Here is a 22,869-nt window from a genome sequence, read left to right as displayed (position 1 = left end):
TCCTTTGGAGGGGACTATAGCTAAAAACCTACACTTATTTTCTAAGAGAAAAATATAGATGATTCCACTGGTCTGCTTTGTGAATTAAGACAGATTCAATGAATACCACAAATAATTTTCAAAGTGACTTCGGTTTTATATTATACCTATTTAAGGGAAAGAGACAAGGGAGATGTTTGACAGGAATCAGGAAAAGAAGGAAGTAAAACTGGGTGGGAGGAGAGAGGGCCAGACCAAGAGATACTAAGAGAGACAAAGAACACCTATGCTAGCAGGAGAGGCAATGGGAGGAAAAGAGATTCCCAGAAAGAGAGAGTGAGAAGGATGATTAAATAAAGAGAGGCACATGGAGTCCAGTTTCAATTTTGTGAAAGGAGAGTCGTTCTTGCAATTCTGCTGATAAAGACTTCTGTGGTCATGTTGTAGTACCACAGGCATAAACAGAGATAATCACATTAAAAATATTATCTAATACAGCAAACATTTTATAAGTATCTACTAGTGTGAATAAGGCACCATGTTGGTTGCTGGGGTTACTGATATGAAACATGACTCAGTTCTTAGTGTCAAGGATCTTGCCAAGGAGAAGACGCTTATACAAATTTTCTGTGGCAAAGTTTAGTCTGTGGGTTGGAAGTTCCCCACTCTTATGATAAGTGGACTGTAATGAAACAGAGCAAGGCAGTTAGGCAGAGAGTGGATAGAGTGCCAGGCTGAAAATTGGAGATTCACATCTTTAAACACAAACAAAACACTTTCTGAACACCTGCATGGGCTTGTCCACACCCAAAACACTTTTCTGGGTGGGTAGTTGAAAAGTAAGGGAAGGGAAAAAGTAACACAGGAAAATATACTCTGGCCTGAATCATTGACCTAACAAAGTCTCTCAGTTCTCTGTAGGCTGTGAAGATTGCAGATTTCCCTGGGTGACTCCTGAAATCTTTAAATATCCAATCACGAAAGCAGTAGTGCCTTTTTAACCTCCCAAAGCGGAGACAGGAAGTGTGTCAAAGGGCCCTAAGAATTGAAAGTCACGATCTTGTCCATCAACAGAGCTAATTAAAACCAGGAGGGGTATTGTGGCTTGACATCAAGAATTCCCAGAGCAAATAGCTCAGACTTTGCTTAGATATTGGTGTCCAGTCTCTGGTGACTGGAATAAGAAAAGCTTTCATTCTGCTAATGCTCCAAACATAGGGGAAAACACTATATAGCTTTCTCATTGCTTGGGAATGAATTTTCACTTTTTTTTAAGGCGAAGAACAGAAATGTTTTCTTTTGAAGAAATACTGAAGTCAGCAGAGTTTTGGTATACAATAGGAAACAACTGACCAATTTTCTGGCCTTCTTTGGGGTTGGTTATGTACTTAAAGATTATTGTATTTTGACCATTTTCTCTAACTCAGATGATGATATGCTGAAGGCTGGGACAAGGCTTAGGATTTTTATAAGTCAGCCTTTATATGTTTGAACTCCACAGGAAGCTCTGAGTTCAAATGTGACCTCAGACACTTATTACTGTGAGACCCTGGGCAAGTCACTTCACCTGTCTCAGTTGCCTCATCCTGTAAAATGGGGATAAAAATAACACCTAAATGCCAGGATCGTTGTGAAGATCAAATAACATTATGGAAGTGTGTGGCTTTAAGGCTGTGTGTGTGTGTGTGTGTGTGTGTGTATGTGTGTGTGTGTGTGTGTGTGTGTGTGTGTGTGTGTGTGTGGTGGAGGAAATTAAGAGCTCTATCCACACATCTGGATATGTGTGCAGCCATCATCACAATGCATACATGTAGGTGTTCACTCAGTATCTACAGAACTGATACCTGATGGCATGATCAAACTGATGTAGAATGAAGTTCAACAGAACTGGGGAAATAGAGACTAACAAAATAACAGAATGGAGATGCACGCCATATGAACCACCATCACCAAGCTTGGCCCCTGGGAGCGATGAGAAAAATGTCTCTTCCCTACTTTCTTCTTTGCAAGGGTGGGGGGCCTATGCGTGCTAAACAGTGCATACATTATCAGCCTTGGTTGATAGGTTGTTTGGTTTTGCTGAAATGTTTTCTCCCCTGCTTTTTTGTTTTTTGCTACGAGGGATAGATGACTCATGGTAGGGAAGTAGGGAGGGATATTTTTCAGAAATGAAACATGACCGGTGTCCTCAAACAAGCCAACTAACTGACTTTTGCTTCTGCCTCTTCCAGTTATACAGATTTGCACTGATTATCTAGTTCTGTGCTCCAGAACCCAGAAGGACAGTTGGCAGGCAAATCAGAAGTGGATTTATAACAGCTACTAGTGCCTGGAGTATAAAAAAGGAGATTTCTTGACCTTTCCAAAGGAAGATACTTTTATGCAATTCTATGCATGCATTAATTTGATCTTTAAACATGCTAGTACCAAGAAACTGTTTAACAAGAACATTTCCCCTACATTTGGCCTCCTGGAATCTTGTTCTGTCTGCAAATGTCATTGGGTCCATCGGTTCCCTTTAGGTGTAGGTAGTCACTGGCACGGATCTGCCCAGACATGGGGTTTGAAAGATCATTGGATTTCTTCAGGTTTAATCTGTCATATGCTGAATCATTTCCAATTCTTGCACCAGGAAAACAAAAATGGAAAAAGCACTTGGAGTCTGTGTCCCCCAATAGCTAATGTGGCACACATAATATAGGAACATGGATCTTTCAGGGAGCAGGTTGGGCTTGAATGCATGAACAAAGGTGAGTCACTGGGTCATGAATGGAGAGCTGGTAGAAACCTCAGGGCAGCCTCCTTACTTTACAGGTGAGCAAACTGAGTCACAGAGATCAAATAAGACAATATCTGTGAAGCACTTAGTGCAATGCCTGACACATAGCAGGCACTATATAAATGCTAGCTATTAATTATTTATTATTATTAATAATATTATAATTATAAAATAATAATACTACTATTGCTTGCCAAGGGGCACACTGTTAATAAGTACCTGCTGCAAGATTTAAACCCAAATATTCCTAATTCCCAGTTTACTGCTCTATCCACTATACCATGTGGCCTTATACAAGCTGATGCCAATGGCAATCCATCATCTATAGATCAGCCACGAAGTGAGAAGAAAATAAGCTATAGGATGTCTTTGCCTATAACTCTGTCAGTAATCTTCTCTCCCTGAGAAGGTCTTTAAAGATGTTCTTAAGGGTTACCTTATCAAACTCTCTCTTGCTTGATCTGCTCCCACAGCTAATAAAACTATAGCATTTTATGATTCTTCCTCAAAATACCAACCACTCTGCTCATTCAAGCTGTTCCTTCAGTGGCGAAATGGCTTCAAACCCCAGACCATAAAAATGATGCAAGATGTTGGGGCAGTTGAAGCTATCATCCATGCAGCAAAAGTGGATAAAAATCTGTTGTGTTACAGAATATCCTTCAATTCTACCCCAGGAGTGCTAGCAATAAAGGCAAGGAAAAGACTGATCTCAGATTTCCTCCTGCTGTTTGTTGTCTTTACTCTATCTAACCCCTGTAAGGTTTAATCTAAATAGACAACTTTTTCCCCTTTATTTGAAAATTTTCAGGCCCTAACTCCCTAAGCACTCAGTTAAAGAGATATAAAATGAACTCTGCCCTTTGCATCCTCAAATTTAAATTGGTAGGTTCATGATTGCTTTTTTTAATTATTAAAGTACATGTTACCAAACTTAGTAAGATTTTATTTTCTCTGGTAAGTGCTTTTTGTAGTTAGCCAATTACTTTCTTCATGTTCTCTGGAGGAAGCCACTTCAATTTGGAATTTACCACTAAGTTCAGAATTTCCTTAAGTTCAGAACAAATTCAATGTATAAACTTTTTCTCCCCCAGTTTAGAATGTGGCATTTTTTTGCTCTGCAAACCTGTTAAAGAAGGTCCTTATTACATCAATCTTCCTCAGTCTCAAAAGATGGCTCAAGGTTAGGATTCATTCAAGTGGTTTTCCAAGAATAAGAAACATCTCCTGATAAGCCTAATTTGGTCAACAAATTTAAAGAAAAGCAAGAATTCTTATATGTACCACAACAATCCAAGTCCACATATTTGTCCTAGCAGTCTCTCCAAATCTCTTCAAATTTGTATAACTGCAAAACTCACCATCCAATAATATTTATGGTTCCATTACATACACTAATGAGAGACGTGTATTAAAAAGGAGAACTGAGTTCTCTAGTCCTAGTTCTGCAAATGGTGCTAATTTATCCAAGTCACTTACATTCACTGTGCCTAAGCATCTTATATTGCAAAATCAGAGCATTTGATCTTTAACATTTCTTCAGGTTACTAAAAACTATACAATTCTATATGTTACTATACTGAAAAACTTTATGTGGGAAGGACAGTTTGTAAATTTGAAAAGGAGTGGATTTTTGGTCTCAATTTTATGGATAACGGCCATGATCCAATTTAGCAACACAGATTTGGCATAAATGTGCCTAGATACAGAGCTTAGGGTTGTCGAATTTCTCTGAACTGAAGTCAGCATCTGTTTTTTTTCCGCAGGTAATTATTTTCACCATAGCATCCCAATTTCAGCATGTTTCCCAGGCATACTGGATTGTGTTTTCTACTGCAAGCCTACGGGAAGGTGTTAGCTATAGGTCTTTATTGTTTCCATACTTCCACAACCCATCATTTCATCAGTAAGGGTAGTTTTTTCCACCAATGCAAACGACTAGACTTTTTGCCCACATAACAGCTGTCATCCTGTGTGGCTAACCTGGTGATGAGCATCTTTGCACTTAGCTGGGCAGGACCTTTAATAAGAGATAAATAATGCATCATCAAGTTCAGCAGGTTGGCTTTCCGGCTTAGAAGGACCAGCACACACACACCATTTTGAATATGGAAAAGAGAAGGGGTCTCTTCTCCAACCAGGACTTAAATTAGTAGGAAGGAAGACTATCTGGGAGCCAAAAGCATCTTCTGCCTAAGGGTGCTTTCAAGAGTTAAGAAATGTCCATACCAATTAAACTATCAGACAATTACTTTCTAGAGCTGGACAAAATAATATCAAAATTCATTTGGAAAAACAAAAGGTCCAGAATATCAAAGGGACTAATGAAAAGAAATGCTTGGGAAGGTGGCCTAGCGCTACCAGACCTCAAACTGTACTATAAAGCAGCAATTATCAAAACCACTTGGTATTGGCTAAGAAACAGAGAGGTAGACAAGTGGAATAGACTTGGCACTCAAGATGCAGTAGGCAAGGAATATAGCAACCTTCTGTTTGATAAACCCAAGGACCCCAGCTTCTGGGATAAGAACTCATTGTTTGACAAAAATTGCTGGGAAAACTGGATAACAGTGTGGCAGAAATTAGGCATAGACCCATACCTGACACCGTACACAAGAATAAAGTCCAAATGGGTACATGATTTAGGTATAAAGATTGATACCATGAATAAACTGGAGAAGCAAGGAATAGTGTATTTATCAGATCTATGGAGAAGGGAAGAATTCTTTACTAAAGGAGAGATAGAATGCATTATGAAATGCAAAATGGATAACTTTGATTACATTAAACTGAGAAGTTTTTGCACAACCAAACCCAACGCAACCAAAATCCGGAGGGATGTAGTAAATTGGGAAAGAATTTTTACAGCTAAGCTCGGGGATAAAGGCCTCATTTCTAGAATATATAGAGAACTGATCCAAATGTACAATCATACAAGTCATTCCCCAATTGATAAATGGTCAAAGGATATGAACAGGCAATTTTCAGAGGAAGAAATTAAAGCTATCTATAATCATATGAAAAAATGCTCTAAATCACTATTGGTTAGAGAGATGCAAATCAAAACAACTCTGAGGTACCACATCACACCTATAAGATTGGCAAACATGACAGAACAAGAAAATGATAAATGTTGGAGAGGATGTGGGAGAGTTGGAACACTAATTCATTGTTAGTGGAGCTGCGAGCGCATCCAACCATTCTGGAGAGCAATTTGGAACTATGCCCAAAGGGCTACAAAAATGTGCATACCCTTTGACCCAGCAATATCGCTACTAGGACTATATCCCCAAGAGATCATAAAAATGGGAAAGGGTCCCACATGTACAAAAATATTTATAGCAGCACTCTATGTAGTTGCCAAAAACTGGAAGTCAAGGGGATGTCCATCAATTGGGGAATGGCTGAATAAATTATGGTATATGAATGTAATGGAGTACTATTGTGCCATAAGAAATGATGAACAAGAAGACTTCAGAGAGGCCTGGAAGGACTTATACGACCTGATGCTGAGTGAAAGGAGCAGAACCAGGAGAACTTTATGCACAGCAACAACCACAGTGTGTGAGAGTTTTTTCTGGTAGACTTAGATTTTTGTAATAACACAAGAACTTCTTACCAAAAAAAAAAAAAAAAAAAAAAAATCCCAATGGAGGATCTCAAGGCAAAACGCCTGCCACACTCAGAGAGAGAAATATGGAAGTCACTCACATATTGTAGCAGATCATGTTTGTGTATGTGTATGTGTTTGTGTATCATGTTCTGATTTGTTATACGATTTCTTTCATTTATCTTAGTCTGACTACATAGCATGACTATAGTGAAAATATACTCAATAGGAAAGTATATGTAGAATCTATACAGAATTGTATGCAGTCATGGGGAGGGAGGGGGGGAGTGGGGGGTAGGTGGGGGGGATAAAATCACAATTGTATGGCAGTGACTGTTAAACATTACAAAAAAAAAAAAAAAGAAATGTCACTGTTCAATTCAACAAACACTATACTCAACTTAAGATGAACCAAGGTGACCAGGGGGATATGGAAAATGGATGGTTGAATCAGTGAACCTTTATCCTCAGTGGCTACATTTTTTCACACCTCAATTTGCAATGGAAAAATGCACATGCCCAGAGTTTATCTGTGAATGGCTTAGTTCTACTAAAAGCACTGGGCTATTTCCCAATTTTCCAGCCATCTCTCCCTCCTACTCAGTTGTGGGCTCAGATCACTACTGATCTGCAGGGTCTTTCCATATACTCATGGACTAGATCAATAAGCTGTCCATCACTGTCTTAGTCTGGACCCCGGCCAGAAGTGAGTCTTTGGCCACTTAAGCTTTTTCTATGTACCTTGAACAAAGTCCTTAACAAATAAATCATTATCAGATGTTGAATAATATGAGTTTAATGGTACAATATCTATATTCACTGAAGTTTTCCTAAGATACTTAAAAAATTGGTACCAATGGATATATCAGCTTCTCAGAAGGAACCATTCAATCAATGAAGATTCCAGATTTAATCAATCAGAGTAAAGATTCATCTCTCCTCACTGAGCAAGGCTGACAATTAGAGACAAATTTGATTCTTTTAAAGCTATGAATCCCAGTTTTTCTTCCCCAATAGGACCGTAGCTCTGGGCTCATCTACAGAACTTCACCAGTCATATGTGACCTTGCCTTCACATTTGAGCCCTAGAAAAACATCTCCAGAGTGAAATGGAAAAACTTAGATCCCAGATGAAGTGTATTTTAAAACTATTTAAAAACTATATTTACTATGTGGTTTCATATTCACAGATGGATGCTTTTACTTATTTATATATGGAATTCCACTCATTTTTTAACAAAAAAACTTTTTTAATACCAAAGGAAACTAACCACAATTCATCTACTCTAATGTAGGGGTTCATCATTTTTCAAAATAATCAAATATTTACTAAGCACTTACTATATGTAATGAACCATAATTAATTTACAACTCACGAATACACAAATAAACAGCATTTATGTAGTGCATCAAGGCTTGTTAGACACTTTACAAATATTATTTCATTTTCATTTGTTCCTTATGATAATCCTGAGAGGCAGATGTTATTATTTTTCTTTTTCCCATTTTATAGATAAAGAAACTGAGGCAGAGGGTCTCACAACTAGGATATGTGGGAGAGGCTAGATTGGAACTGAGGTCTTCCTGTCTCCAGGTCCTTTAATCTACCCACTGCATCATCTAGCTGCACAAAAAAGGTAGCAGTGGCCTGTAGGAGGGATATTTAAAACTCTCACAATCTGAATCAAAGTCAATCAAAAACCTAGTTTAGATTCATGATGGTTCAAATAGGGAATCTAAATGTTGGTCAAATTTAACATGCTTAGAGAAAAGATTACCAATCCATCTGACACAGAGGATCATAGAATCATGGATTCAGAGCCTAGAAGGGACCTTTGGGGTCATCTAGTCCAGCTCCCCCATTTTACAATTAAGGATGGTGTGTGTGTGTTCATCCTTCATTGCCGAAGACCATGCAATCAGAGAAATGATGACATGACTTGCACTTGACTTTGTTTTGAGTGAGGGAGGGCTATGCAGGTCACCAGCCTCACTTCTCCTCCAGAGCCATCTGAATCCAGTGGCCAGATATTCATCAGGATGACTGGAGATGAGCCAGGATGAGGCAATTGGGGTTAAGTGACTTGCCCAAGGTCACACAGTTAGTGAGTATCAAGTGTCTGAGGTGAGATTTGAATTCAGGTCCTCCTGACTCTTGCACTGGTGCTCTATCCACTGCACCAGCTAGCTGCCCCTTTAAGGATGGTAACACCTAGAGAGATAAAACAAATTGCCCAGGGTCACATGCACCAAAATCTGAACCCAGTTCCTCTCATATAAATCCAGTGCTCTCACCATTGGACCACAAGGCAATGTCTCTGCCTAAAAAGAAAACAAAACAAAACAAAAAAAGCAATCCACAACATCTTAAGTCAGTGGTTATGCAACAAATTTCGATGTTCACAGGTTCATATTTATTGATGAAAGGTTGCACACTATACTGCATTTCACAAAATCCTATTTTTCCAACAGATGATCAAGCTACAATCCTATAAGTCATGATCCTGAATTAAAGTAATACTAAACCTTCCAAAAAACACTGAGATGTTTACCTACCTAAGCAATATTCAAGAGAATTTCAACAACTCTACCCTCAAAAAAGCATTCACTATTAATCTGGAGGAGGTCAGGAAAATATTCAGGATGCCAGAGTGTTGGAAAGGGTTATTACCAACAAAATTAATAGGGGACAGGCTTTCAAAAGGCTAAAAATAATTCTTGTCCAAGGCAACTGATACTGTTTCCAAGCCTTAGGGTTGGGGCACTCAACTCTAAAATTAATTTTTTTGACTCTTCCTTTTTGTCTCTTAAAAATTTGTTTTTTAATACTGGGTGTTCCTATCTTGTCTAATGTGGAAGTGAGTCCATTCACAGTCTGACTTGGATGCTTTAATCTGTTCCATTTCTGATAAGGGATGATTTGCATCTCCTTAGGGGGTCTGGTGGACTTCCTGCTTCTAGGGTTCACCAAATTAACACAGATACCAGATGGGCTTTAGCCCTATTGCAGCTCAGAACTCCTAAGCTCAAGCTATCCACCAGCCTCAGCCTCAGCAATAGTGGGGATTACAACTGTGTGCACCTTACTCAGTTTCTTAGCAGAGAGGAGAAACTGAGGAAAGAGATGGAAATAAAAATAGCAATAAAAGGTCATATCTATATTGGACCTCAGCAAGACACAGGAGCTCATCCACGTTCATCCATGGCCCTCCATGAAAGGGCCCTTCTGTGAGTACCCACCCTGTTGTCTAAACAAATTTTATTAGAGGAGACCCCTCAGATTGACCAGGGTCCCCATGGCCAACCCTTTTCTAGAATTCACAGTAACACCTAACTTCCTTTAGTATCATTTGGAAAATATTTTCCTCTGTTCTAGGGTTTGAGCACCCTGAAATCCAACAGCAACAGGAGGGGCTTCCTCTAGGCTTGGTCTGATATTCCAGAGTTTCTTAGGAAGTGGTGAACCTGTACCCTCGAGGCCACATGTGGCCCTCTAGGTCCTCAGGTGCAGCTTTTTGATTGAATCCAAACTTCACAGAATAAAAGGATTTGTGCTGTAAAACCTGGACTCAGTCAGAAGGCTGCATGCAAGGTTCCGCACCCCTGATCTGAACACTCAACACATACGTTACAGAGGTTGATCTTCCTTCTGTTTTTGTACATAATTTCAATATTATACAACTCCTACTAGGACAAATTGAAATTTCCTCATTTCCTGTCCCCAGGAGAAGTTCCTTACCCTAGCTGAGTGTCTTAGACCCTATGCATGCTTCCTCTGACTCAGCTAAAGCTCAATGGTCTAGAATAACTGAGTCTTTATGAATTAAGTAATTCTCTGGTTTTTAAGGAAGTTCAAATAAACTTTCTGGCTTTAAATTGCTTTATTCAATAAAAGCACGGTGAGTCACTGGACTGCAAACATTTGTCAACAAAGATGGTCCAGACAATGAATCTATACTGTCATGGAATTAAGATCCACATTCAAAATAGAATGTTTAGCGGACCGAGGCGCATCATTGAGAAAGTCTGAGTAGCTGGACATCATGCTGAAATAGAAAAGAAAATAGTGCCATCTCCAAACTGCTCATTAGAATTAGCAGTAGTTAATTTTAGGTTCATTAGTAGAGGTGCAATAACTTGTTAACAGCAGTGGCTTTTGGTACACCTAGTTGTTCTAGTTAATCATACTGAAATTACTTGAGCTCCCGTATCTTTCACTAACATGCTACCATTTGAAATCACCTGATTTTGGGGTGGTTTTTTTGGTCGTATAGAACACTAATTAGCTTCGGGTTCTGCCTCTTTTTAAGTGCAATCATGATGTTAATTTAATTAAGGATTGAACACTTATGTGTCTGATGGAAGCAAAGTCTATTTTGTTGGAGCAGTTGGTTTGTGAGATATTTCAAGTAAACAGTCATGGTTTTTTTTAGCAATAAAGTTGTTATGATATTTACGAGTACCTGACATAAATAAAATACCAGTCACTTAGAACTTGTAAACAGCTTCTTTTCAAATACTTTTTTTTCAGTGACTCAGATCTCTCAGAATTTGGTGAGCGTTCCAGACTGTTTGGACATTTGAACACATGATGAAATACAGTGGACTGGCAGGGTCATGTTCTCCTTCTGGTCAGCTCTGATGTCATGTAAACCTACGTATCTTTTGGCTACTTCTTGTGGCCAGAATCAAGTTCTGGTGTACATTGAGACCTTGTACCTAATATGACATCCTGTCCTCTCTCACTCCACTACAATGGAACAAGCTCTCTGCCTTGCACCTGGTATTGCTGCCTGATTAACAGGCCCTGATGCTAGCAAAGGGGGCTTTCTGAATATCCCTTTCTTGGTTTTCTAGATTTTTAAAAAATTTGCATAGCTTTCATTCTCTTGCAAACACAAAATTAAGGGGTTTAATGACAAATTAGATATATTTAATTTTGACTATTCAACTGGGGACCCCAATACAGCCAAAATGAACCAGGAGGAGAAAAATAATTCCTATAGAATTGTCCCTCTGGGTTCACATTAAATTAAAACATTAAGAAAACACCACTTAATAATGTTCACTTAAAAATGACTTTCAGTTCAATTATATCACCATTTATTAAGTGCCTACTTTGTTTCCTGACACTGAGCACTGTTAATCAGTGTTGTAAAGTAGTTTTGTTTCGTGTTTTTTTAATGATAAACTATCACCACTGACAGGTGGTGGAATGGATAGATTTCCTAGACTTGGGAGTCTGGAAGACTTGAGTTTGAATCCTGCCTCAGACACTCATTAGCTGTGTGACTTGGATAAGTCACTTAACCTGTCTCAGTTTGTGAATCTGAAAAATGTGGATAATGACTGCATTTATTTCCCAGGGTGCTTGTGAGGATCAGATGAGATAATATTTGAAAAACATTCTGCATACCTTAAAACATGCTATAAATGCTAGTTATCACTATTATAATTAATCCATGGTAGAAGAATAAATTATCTTTGGTGCAAATACATAGAGAAGCTTTAAGAAGGCTGATATGAGTGACAGCATCCTTGGGAGGGAAACTATAGAGAGGCTAGATCTCTCTGATCCCTTTGCCTTCTGAAAGAGCCCTGCCCAAGCAGCTCTGATAAAGTAGTATTAGGTTTATTATTTTCCCTTTTAAAAAATCAGTTTTATTGGTACTTTTTGCTTATACTACCCACTTCTAAATATTATACTATCCCAACCCCATCCCCTTCTTGTAACAAAGAAAAACAACTAAGCCAAGCCAGCCAATACAGTGACCTCATATAACAGGGAATGAAGCATTCCACACCCAAAATCCTCCACCCCTCTACCAAAAAGCAGGGAGGCAGGCACTTCCTTAGCTCTTCTCCATGCCTAAGAGGGATCATCGCAATTATTCTGTTTTCAACCTCTTTTTAATCATTCCTTTTGTTTACATTGTTACAGTCATCATGTATATTGATCTCCTGGTGGTAATTCAGTATTCACCAATTCACATAGCCTCTCGTTTCTCTGAAATCCTCATAATCATTATTGCTTACGACCCAGTAATATCCCAGTCCATTTGTACTGCACCATTATCCAGTTATTCCCCTAATCAATGGACATTCACTTTTTTTTTTCTAGTTTTCTGTCATCACACAAAGTGCCGCTAGGAATATTTTTTACATGTAGGGCACAGCAGTTACCTTGATTGTGCCTGGGCCTTCAGGGGCACCCTCATCCCTTTCCAACTACACATCAGCTGCCAGGCCATGAGACAACTCCCATCATGAGGCTGGCTCCCTGTGGATGATGATAACCTCCCAGATTGCATTCCTCAATAAGTAGCCCATAAAAATTATTCACATTGTAGTCTAAGCTTTATTCTGTGAAAGGAAGAACATTTGGTCACCCTTAGATTACAAATGCACTGAGGTTAGAAACTAATCTTTTTTCTCTCTGTAGCTTCCCCAGAATCCGGGACATATACAATAAATCACAGAATTCTAGAAACTAGAGGAGATATCAGACATCACCTAGTCTAATCAATCTCCTCTACTACATCTCTGCCTAGTAGTCACTTGTCTATCAGCTTCAAGATTCCACTGACATTGTGCTTAGAACCCTGTTACCTAATTGTCAGGAAGCTACTCCTTATTTTGAAATGAAATTTGCCTCCAGCACTTCAGCCCTATGAATCCAAAAAACCATCATGGAACCAAGGAAGTCATTGAATCTGGCTTTCCCATCCTCACTTTACAGATGAAGAAACAGAGATTAAGTGACTTCCTCAAGGTCACACAGGTAGAAAGTGGCAGAGTTAGGATTTGAACCAGGTGTTCCACCTCGAAATCCCACAATCTTTCCACTATGCCATACTGTCTGCTTCAGTGTCCCTCTTCTAAGTGACAGCCCTTCAGATATTATAAGACTGCAAGCAATAAGAAAAGGCAATGAATTTCGGTTGGCATCCCAGCTCTGCTCCCTGCATGACCCTGGGTAGATCATTTTACTGCTCTAGGATGAAGGAGTTAGGCTAGGATCCAAAGTTCTTACCAGTTCTAGATCTTGGGATGCTCTTCTATTTCTCCATAGTGTCAAACTAAATCATTCATTCACCCCCTTTTAAAAAATGATTATTTGATTGAAAACTTTTTATACATCACTCTTGCTTCCCAATGACCCCTATCTCAAACCCTTTCTTGTAATAAATATATTTAAACAAAACAAACCAATACATTGGTATTTCCAATAATACTTGGTAGACAATAAATAAATGCTTGTTGACTGACTGGTGGCATATGCCTCATTCTGCATTCCAGTTCACCTTAATTCTCCATTAAGAGGAGGAGGTATGTTTTCACAGTTAGCTCTCTGATCTCAGGATTGGTCACTATATTGGTCAGAGTTCTGTTTGACTCAGTGGTCACAGTATTGGGACCATTGTAAATTGTTCTCAATTCTGCTTTATTTGCTTTGCATCAGTCATACAGATCTTTCCGAGCTTCTCTGAATTCCTCAGTTGCCACCCAACTTCTCTGAGCAAAGAAGCCAATGTTATGCATGTGAGGAAAGGTCTCTTCCCACTTAGAGAGGCAGCAGTTTTTGAAGGGAAAAGAATTAAGGCTTCTGAAATCCTAGGACCTTGATTCAAATTCTGTCACTTTCCCTGACTAACAGTATGACCTTAGGTAAAGTAAACTTCTCCTAGTCTCATTTTCCTCAACTATAATATAAGACATCTGGCTTGGAAGGCATCTAAGGTTCTTTCCAATTCTAAAGCTATGATCCTACAAACTCTTAAATATCTTAGACCAGGGGTGGGGAACCTGCGGCCTCAAGGCCACATGTGGCCCTCTAGGCCCTCAAGTGCAGCCCTTTGATGGGCCATCTAGGTCCCCAAGTACTATACTTGAAGATCTACAAGTCCACATGTGGCCTCAAGGCAAGAGGTTCCCCACCCCTGCCTTACACCTTCTTTAACTTCACCACATGAATTTAAAAGAATATGATTTTCTAATGCGTAATTAGAAATATTAGAGGCAGGATTCACATTGAGGTCTTCCTGCCTTCCATTCCAGCACTCTAACCAACATGCCACACTAACATTCTAAAATAGTAAAAGCAGAAATCCTCCGGGAAAGAAGACAAAGCCCTCATGCATCATTAAAAAAATCCTCAAATATAATGAATAGGTTGATGTAATAGTAATGACATAGTAGGGAATCTGCCTTCATATATTTTAAAGGATTATTTGGATCAGAGATTTGAAGTTATGAGCTTTTGGCCAAATCTTAGATCTGTAATCTGAAATTTTGCAAATGAAAACTGTTCAACAGACCCTCAAATGGTAAAATGGTCAATTTCAATACAGATGAATGAAATAACACAAAGAAGGAAAGGTTGACAAGGACAGTTACTCAGTTACTCTCTCACAACTACTTAATGTTCATTCATTCACACTGAGTGAATCATTCCTTAGAATCATTCAGTCAAAGTGAGGGTTTAGAAAAAAAAGTTTTAGATGATGATGATGAAGTCCCACACTTAGAAATCTGAATGCGAGGTGATGGATGCTGATATAATATGTCTTCTGCTTCCCAGACTCCTTATTCATGGAGGTAGTCAGGGGGTTAGAGAAAGACTCAAAATTTTTGACAAGGTAGAGACTCTGCTTCATTTATCTTTGTACCTCCCTCAGTATTTTTGTATGTAGTAGGTGCTCAATAAGTGATTGAACATTAGAACTACGCGGAATTTAAGAGGTGATCTAGTTGAACCGCTTAATTTCATGGGTAAAAAGGCAGAGTCCCAGAGAGGTGAGGTGATTGGCTCAAGGTCCCAAGTTCACTGGCATATCTCCTGACTCCCAAGTTCACTACACTATGGTCCCTTCCAGTATCCCTGGGATCTGAGGGACTCCACACCAAAGTTGGTTCTGACACTTCCTTGCTAAGTAGCCTCTTTTACAACAATTCTGAAAGCTCCCTACCCTTCTCCTTAGACATCCTGCTCTCAGAACTGTCGTTAGCAATTCTGGTACCAGGGGCAAACACTGCAAAATTGTACCTTGGTGCAAAAAGTATGATATGAAGGGCAATCAATATTTTATGAGAAATTTAGTTGTAGGCTGGGAAAAAAAGACCTCAAGAAAGAGAGGCTTGGACCTCAGGACTTGGGACTCTGGGTCGTCTCAGCGCCACCAATGTCAGGGAGAGAGCAGGGTAGGGTCAGGCCAAGTGCTAACCGAACCAGGGTGTGGCAGCTGAAGGGAGGAAGCTTACCACCTGATATCTTACTATTTTACCTAATTTTTTCTTGCTAACTGGATGCTAATCTTAGTTATTCCCATCTACCTACTGAAAGAATACAAGCATATCAGCCCCCTCTAAATTTTGTCACCCTGAGAAAAGCCCCAATCATCCTGTCTTGGTTATGGCTCAAGGTCTACCACACCCATGAACATCTAAGATATTCTTTACAACCACATTGACGTGGTGATGTTCCTTACATGACTAGTCTAAATGACCCCATATGGGGTGACTCAATCCACAGTTTAAGAAGGGCTGAAGTGATCGCAAGTACAAAAAATTTAAGAAGCCTTAGTCTAAATAACTAACAGAGATGCTCTTCCTCTTTTTAGTACTAACCTCTTAGTTTGACTGGTGATAGAAATTCATGAACTAAGTTCCACATTAGGTAGATTGCCACTCCTGTGTGAATAATGTCCTTTTTCTTTTTTTTCCCTTCTATGTCTATTTGGTTGAATCTTCAAGACATGTTGCTCCAACATTTTATACTTTTCCATTTGTAGCAATGAATTTTTTTTAATCTCCACTTTACAGAAAAGAGGGAGAACTGAGGCAGAGAGATGTATCATAACCCGCTGAAAGTTCTGGAGCAGATGGTAGAGCTAAGATAAGAGCCTCCTTGTTCCCACCAGGCAAATACTATGTTCCTAAATCCATGAACAATTTAAAAAGACACAAGACCAAAAGTCTTTCCCCAATAGATATATGGTTCTCAGAAGAAGAATTGTTAACTATTAAGAACCATATAAAATAAATGCTTTAAGTCACTAATAATACTAAAAATGCAAATCAAAACAACCCTGCAGTTTTACCTCCTGCCCAGCAAATAGACAAAGATGACTACAGACAGGAAGTCAATGTTGGAGGGGCTGTGAAAAGATAGGCACACTAAGGCATTGTTGGTAAGGCTGTGAATTAATTCAATTATTTTGGAAAGCAACTGTGAATTATGCAAATAAAATGATTAAAATATCCATTCTCTTTGACCCAGAGATTCACTAAACATATATCCCAAGAGGATTACTGATTTACATTAAAATTTACATTAAAATATTTGTAGCAGCACTTTTTTTTTTAAGTAGCAGAAGGAAATTTAGATTATCTAGTCACCTGGGTTCAAATCCTGGCTTTTTCACAGACTAGCTTTGTAATCTTTGGCACATCTGTAAAATGGGAAACGTGGACTAATCTCCCTTTCCAATAATATGAAAAATTTAACCGATATTTTTCAGATATGGTAGTCTCCTTCAAAAAAGGCTCTCAAGTCACAAAGTAATGCAAATAAATCACTTGCAAATGAAATGCTTCTAAAGACCTAGATATCGGATAACAGAACAATATATCTAAGGCTGGAAGGAACTTCATCCCTCTTCATATTCAACTCTAGTCATCGGAGTCACTAGCTGCCTTTGCAACATTTCAAACTGGAACCTCAAACTTAACATGTCCCAAACCCTATGCATTATCTTTCACCTCCCTGCCCCCATTTCTAAAACTCAACTTCCTTATGTAGTTTCTGGTCTTCAATTCCTCATTCTCTCCTTCAGCCTACATAATAAATAAAAACAGCTAGTATTTATATGGTGGCCACTATGTTACCAGAATGTTTGCTAAGCACTTTACAAACATTGTTTCATTTGATCCTCACAACTCTGGGAGGTGGTTGCTATTTTTTTATACCCATTTTACAGATAAGGAAACTGAGGCCGTTTAAGTCATCTGCTCAGGGTCACACAACAAGTATCTGAGGATCTTCCTGACTCCATCCAGGTCACTCTATGCCCTGCCCCACTTAGTATCTTCCATCAGTTACCAAATTTTGCCTGTCTAGCATCCCTCCCATCAAACCCCCTTCTCTCCACTCACACAGCGAACACCTTGTTTAAGGCCTCATCCCTTTTTGCCTAGATCACTTCAATAGCCTCCTAAGCCTCTCATTTTAAGTCTCTCTAGTCTATCCTGCTACACTGAACTGTCAAAGTAACTTTTCTAAAGTGAAGATCCAATCATATGATTCCTCCACTCAAGCAATTCCAATGGCTCCCCATTATTTAATACTGCCTCTGGTTCAGCTTTTAATGCCCTTCACAGGCTGGACCCAATAACAGTCCATCTTTTATCCCCATGCCTTTTCACCAGATGCCCCAAAGGCTTGGAGTTCATTCTCTCCTTGTCTCCACCTCATCTGATTCTTCTCTTTCAAGCTGTGCCTCAAGCACCATCTTCTGCATGAAGCCTCTCTTGACCCCTCAACTGCTACTGTCCTCTGTCTCAAACTACCTTATATCTGTTTCTTTGCATTTTTTATATTTATTCACTCTGTTTACATATATATACTGGTTCCCTTCATTAGTGCACATAGAAGAATTTGATGTGGACAAAGATAAGGAGATAAGTATATTTAATAGAAGATAGGATATGATAAGGACAAAACAGAGATCCAGATAATGTCATCTAGGATAGTGGTATCAAACTCAAACAGATCCCTGTTGGCTGCATATTGATTTAGAAAACCATAAATTAACATTATCTAGGTTGCATTATATTTTAATTTATTCTCTTAAATATTTCCCAATTACATTTTAATATGGTCCAGATCATCTTAAAGATGATGGTGAGTGGGACACCTCTAATTTTGGAAATTTTGTATGAAGAATATGTTTTCAGTGGGAGGAATCAAGGAAAGTTCTATGGTGACACCAGAGATGAACTTCGAAGGAAGAGAAGGACTTTAAAAGACAGAGGCAAAGTTGAGGAGGGAATTCATTTCAGGCACAGAGGATGGGAGTCTGTGTAAATGCACCAAGGAGAAAGATGGAAGGTCAAGTCTGAGGATCTGTCTGCCGGTGTGGTAAGCTCCAGCTGCCCGACTATAGAGAGATAGATGCCAAGGGAAGGAATTTCTATTTTGGTAAATGGGAGTCACTTAAGATTATAGGTCAAGGGGATGAATGACAAGGTCATTAGATTATTTCAGCAGCCATGTGAAATATATATTGAAGCAAAGAGAGAATGATGACATGGAGAACAAATTAGACACTATTATACAAGTCCAGAAGAGGTAATAAGAACAGCAGACAGAAGGGGATGGCTGAGAAATCACTGGTTTTGGAGACAGAGGATATGGATTTGTGTGCTGGCTTTATTCTATTAGCTGGATAATCTCAGCAGGTCACAACTCTATGGGCCTCATTTTCCTCAGGGGTTGGGGAGGTAGTCTGGATGAGATGACTTCTAAAGTTCTTTCTAATTATTTCTATCTCCTGTGATCCTGTAAGTATCTAGAATCCTGACAAGCCAGGGAAAAGGATATGCTTCATGAGATGAATAAAAAGATTCTTTGGAAATTATGTAATCACCCATATTTAAACGTCTGTGCTGGTAATTTAAAGAATAAAATATACAAATCACTTCAAGGCTGCAAAAAGCTCAATGAGTGTTTTAGGTAAAAAAAAAATCCAAATTAAGTTGGAAGAAAGCTGGAAAATACCTGAAAATAATAACAGTTTTAAAAGTGTTCACTTACTAGCTGTGTGACCCTAAGCAAGTCACTTAACCCCCCACTGCCTCCAAAAAAACCAATGAGAACAGCAACAACAACTAAAAATAAAAGTACAGAGGTTTGGGGAAAAAGCATGGGAGGTCAAATTACAAATTAGGCATTTATGGCCATTTGTTGTTTTTTCTAAAACTGCATGGATACAGTCAGTAGATATTTATTCATCACCTACCATGCACAAGGCACTGTGCTAAATATTGGGGATACAAAAAGAAGCAAAAGACAGTCAGTCCCTGGCCTCAAGAAATTCACAATCTAATGGAGAAGACAGGAAACAAACCAAAGTGCACAAACATATGAATAATTAATAATTAAAATAAAAATGCAAAAATAAAAATAGGGTAATTAAAGGCAGGACAGGAGTCTTTTAACATAGTACACATCCTAAATACAAAAATATATTAATGAGACAAATAAACTGGAAGGAAATTAGACACTGAATTTTGGATTAAGCAGAGCTGTCAGCAAAAGAGGATCTACATTAGAAAATTGTGTTTCTTTAGTGATAATCATGCTGGAGACCTAGAATCTATTCTCTGTGACCAAACTCTCCCTTAACTAATAAGACAGGCTCTCTACAGAACCTTGGGTAAGTCAATTCTTTATCTCAGTAGTTCCATCTCTTAAATAGAGGCCTGCTCATCTCATAACCAAGAGATATAATATACTTTGAGGGCTAAATAACTACTTATCAAAATACTCTGGACTTCTCAGAAGCAAAGACCTGTAAATGAATCAATAAATTTGTCAGTTTCTCTTTGCATTATTTTTTCCATCTGGAATGAGGTTATGCAGACCTTTAAGTTTGTAAGGTAACTAGTAATTCTTTATATGGTAATCTAAATACAGTCAGAGTTTGAAGAGGCTTTAAAGATCTCTAACTTTTTACAGTGGAGAAAACCAAAAACCTAAGGCTTAAAAAGTCTAAATGACTTGTCTAAAGTCACGCTAGTTAGAGATGAAAGAGCGATGACCATCCAGGTATCCTGATTCCCCAGTTCAATATACTTGTGTCTTTACCATAGAGAATGTGACATTTTGGTTTTAAGAGACAAAAATTTTTTTTTAATGCTAGAGATCTTTGAATTTCTTTGAAAATACTTTAATGAATAATTTTAATTGAGTCAAAACAAATTAAATAAACAAATCTCACACCCCATTTTTCAAAGTTGGCATATATACCTCCCCAAAACTATATCAGTATGAAGTTCACCCCAAATCTCTAAGGCTGCCCCAAAATCCCTTTCCTTACTGTAAAACTACCAGAGAAACATAGAGTTGTCTATTGTATAAGTGACACAATGAGTCATGGTCTAAAATTTTTGAAGAAAGTCTTCAAATTTAAATTTACTCTTGCCTTTAACACTTGACACTGCCTTAAAAGTTGCTACACCAAGAAACTCAAATGGCTGTTAAATAAGGATTGGGTTTCCATGTTACTCCTGTACTTCTCTGAATAGTCTAATTTTGTTTTTCTGACTCGTTCCTTTACTGTGGGCAGATGTGGGGGCACCTTCACCATACAAAGTGTAAAAGAGCACAACCACGTGCCTCCCTCACACCATTCGTTTCAATGGGAGACTATCAATTCGACCGCACATAACTGGAAAGCTTGAGCCACCTGCCTCAAGTTCCTGATAGATAGTTAGCTGACGTTGCTATAAAAAGCAAACTCGTTGAGGGAAAGAGCTGCAGCATTTTCATTTGTCTATCCCCAGTGACTTAGCTGATTGCCTGGAACATACAAAGTACTAAAGTTTTTTGACTTATTGGTAAAATATAAAATTTACCCTTACGATTTATTCTCATTAACAATAAAGGGCTGTTGCCAACTGACTTCCTGAATTATACTTTTTTTGCACTTAAAGGAAAAAAGATGATGCTTTTAACAACAAGATAGAAGATTTGCAAAGGGCTTTACATGTTATCTCATTTGCCCAAAGGAAGTGGTCTTCAGAAGAAAAAAAATTAGATTATTCGGAGAAGAAATCCTAGCAGGAGAAAGCTACCTGGGTCTTTAGCGCCATTCGGGTTCTTTGGTGGCAAATGCTAAGAATCAATGCCTAGGCACAAAATCTCTCCAATTCTCTCCCCCCATGAATCTTATCCGTGGAGCTAAGATCGCCAACAGGGTCCAGACCAGAATGAAAGCCAGCCCAAGGCTCCCTCCCAGACAAGCTCTAGGTTTATCCGACGGGTCGGCTGTTCTGCCTTCATGCCGCTTCTCAGTGTTAAAACTGGGAGAAACTTTGAGCAATTTCCTTGGCAGGAAGTTGTGCAAATTTGGTGAAACAGATCTCGGGCCAGGCCGCCGAGCACCCGAGCGAGTTTCGGGTGCAGTGAGAGCGAGGATGGCGGAAGGGCGCCCCTTTTTTTCCCACTTCTTTAAGGAGTAAATTCCCCGTACGTGGAAATCCCCCGAAAATGAGAGGGGCGCTAAGGTCGGGGGGCACCTGGGGAGGCTGATAGCGGTCCCCCACCCCAATGGAAGGGGGCTGGGTGCCTCTTCTCCAGGGCACCCTGGGTCTGGAGTGGGGTGAGGGGCACAGGCGTCCCAGCCCGAGACGCCCTGGCACCCCCGCGCCCGCCTCACACGGAGCTTTACCTTGGCGAGCCTCGGGCGCGGTCGCTCCTGCGCTGAGACGGACGGAGGATTCAGCTAGTCCCCTGGCGAGCTAGGGCTGCGAGGTCTGCGGCTGGCTCCCGGGAGGAAGTCGCTCAGTCCTGTCCCCCCGTCCCACCCCCCACCCCGGGAGCCTTTCGGGGGCTTGAAGTGGCAAATTCGCACGTGCGTAAAAACGCGGGCGGCGAGCACAGAGCCCAAGCGCCGGATAGCGGATCGGCAGAGGTGGGGCGCACTTAATCTACACTGGCCCTTCCTCTTTCTCTCTTCTCCGCCTGAGGGGTGCGGGGAGTAGTACGGTTACCCTGGCCTCTGCGGTCGCCCGAGGCTGGACAGTTCCCCTTTCTGGCAAACGGGGCTCCTCGCTCAGGCCCGGTCCACTCTCCGGGCTCCTGGAGCGGAGGCAGGGGACAAGTCACATCCGTGCTCCGAAGTCATTGGGCAACCTCCTCTGCTCTTTACTGGGTTTCCTGCAGCCCTCGAGCTCGGCGCTTCCTCTTTCGGAGTCTCACTGAAGTAAGTTCCCAGCAGAAGTGCCGCCCGACAGCCAGCCAGGGACGCGGAAACTGCGGAGCTTTCTTGGGTGTAGGGGGTTAGACACCCCCCCCCCCAAATTGCAGCGTCTGCTCCCCTTCCCATACCTCCTTATTCCTCCCAAAGCGAAGGATAATAAGAACTAACCTTTGTATAAAACTGTCAAGTTTGCAAAAACACTTTACGCGTATTAACTCATTTGATCCTGGCAATAACTGCCATTATTCCTATTTTACAGTTGGGGAAACTGAGGCCAAGAAAAGACTGGATTTAAACTCAGGTCTTTCCTAATTCCAAGTCCCAAGCACCACCTTGGATCATGTAGTCACCTTCCACAGCCACAGCTAGCAGGCAGGTTAATAATATCTAGTATTTATCCAGTCTTTTAAGGTTTTCAGAGTCAGGTTTTCAGATGCCAGTTTGATACAGTGGGAGGTGGTGGGAGTTTAAATGATTCCCCAGGGTCACAGGTTAGTGGGAGGCAGGGAGGAAGGCAG

The 22,869-nt window shown here is 39.9% G+C and overlaps 1 protein-coding gene across 2 annotated transcripts in view; it reads right to left on the bottom strand.

Annotated features, from left to right (window-relative positions):
- Positions 1-22,347, bottom strand: part of APBB1IP (amyloid beta precursor protein binding family B member 1 interacting protein) — a 106,236-nt gene extending 83,889 nt beyond the window's left edge. Inside the window, exon 1 of one of the 2 annotated variants that reach the window (XM_072651762.1) lies at positions 21,821-22,347. The gene's annotated coding sequence lies outside the window, so the exon portion shown is untranslated. The remainder of the gene's footprint in view (positions 1-21,820) is intronic. The other variant, XM_072651763.1, reaches the window with a different exon arrangement.
- Positions 22,348-22,869: the final 522 nt, after the last annotated feature.

This window comes from Notamacropus eugenii, chromosome 3, assembly GCF_028372415.1.
Source record: "Notamacropus eugenii isolate mMacEug1 chromosome 3, mMacEug1.pri_v2, whole genome shotgun sequence".
NCBI classification, from domain to species: Eukaryota; Metazoa; Chordata; class Mammalia; order Diprotodontia; family Macropodidae; genus Notamacropus; species Notamacropus eugenii.
This window is presented reverse-complemented; position numbering and strand designations above follow the sequence as displayed.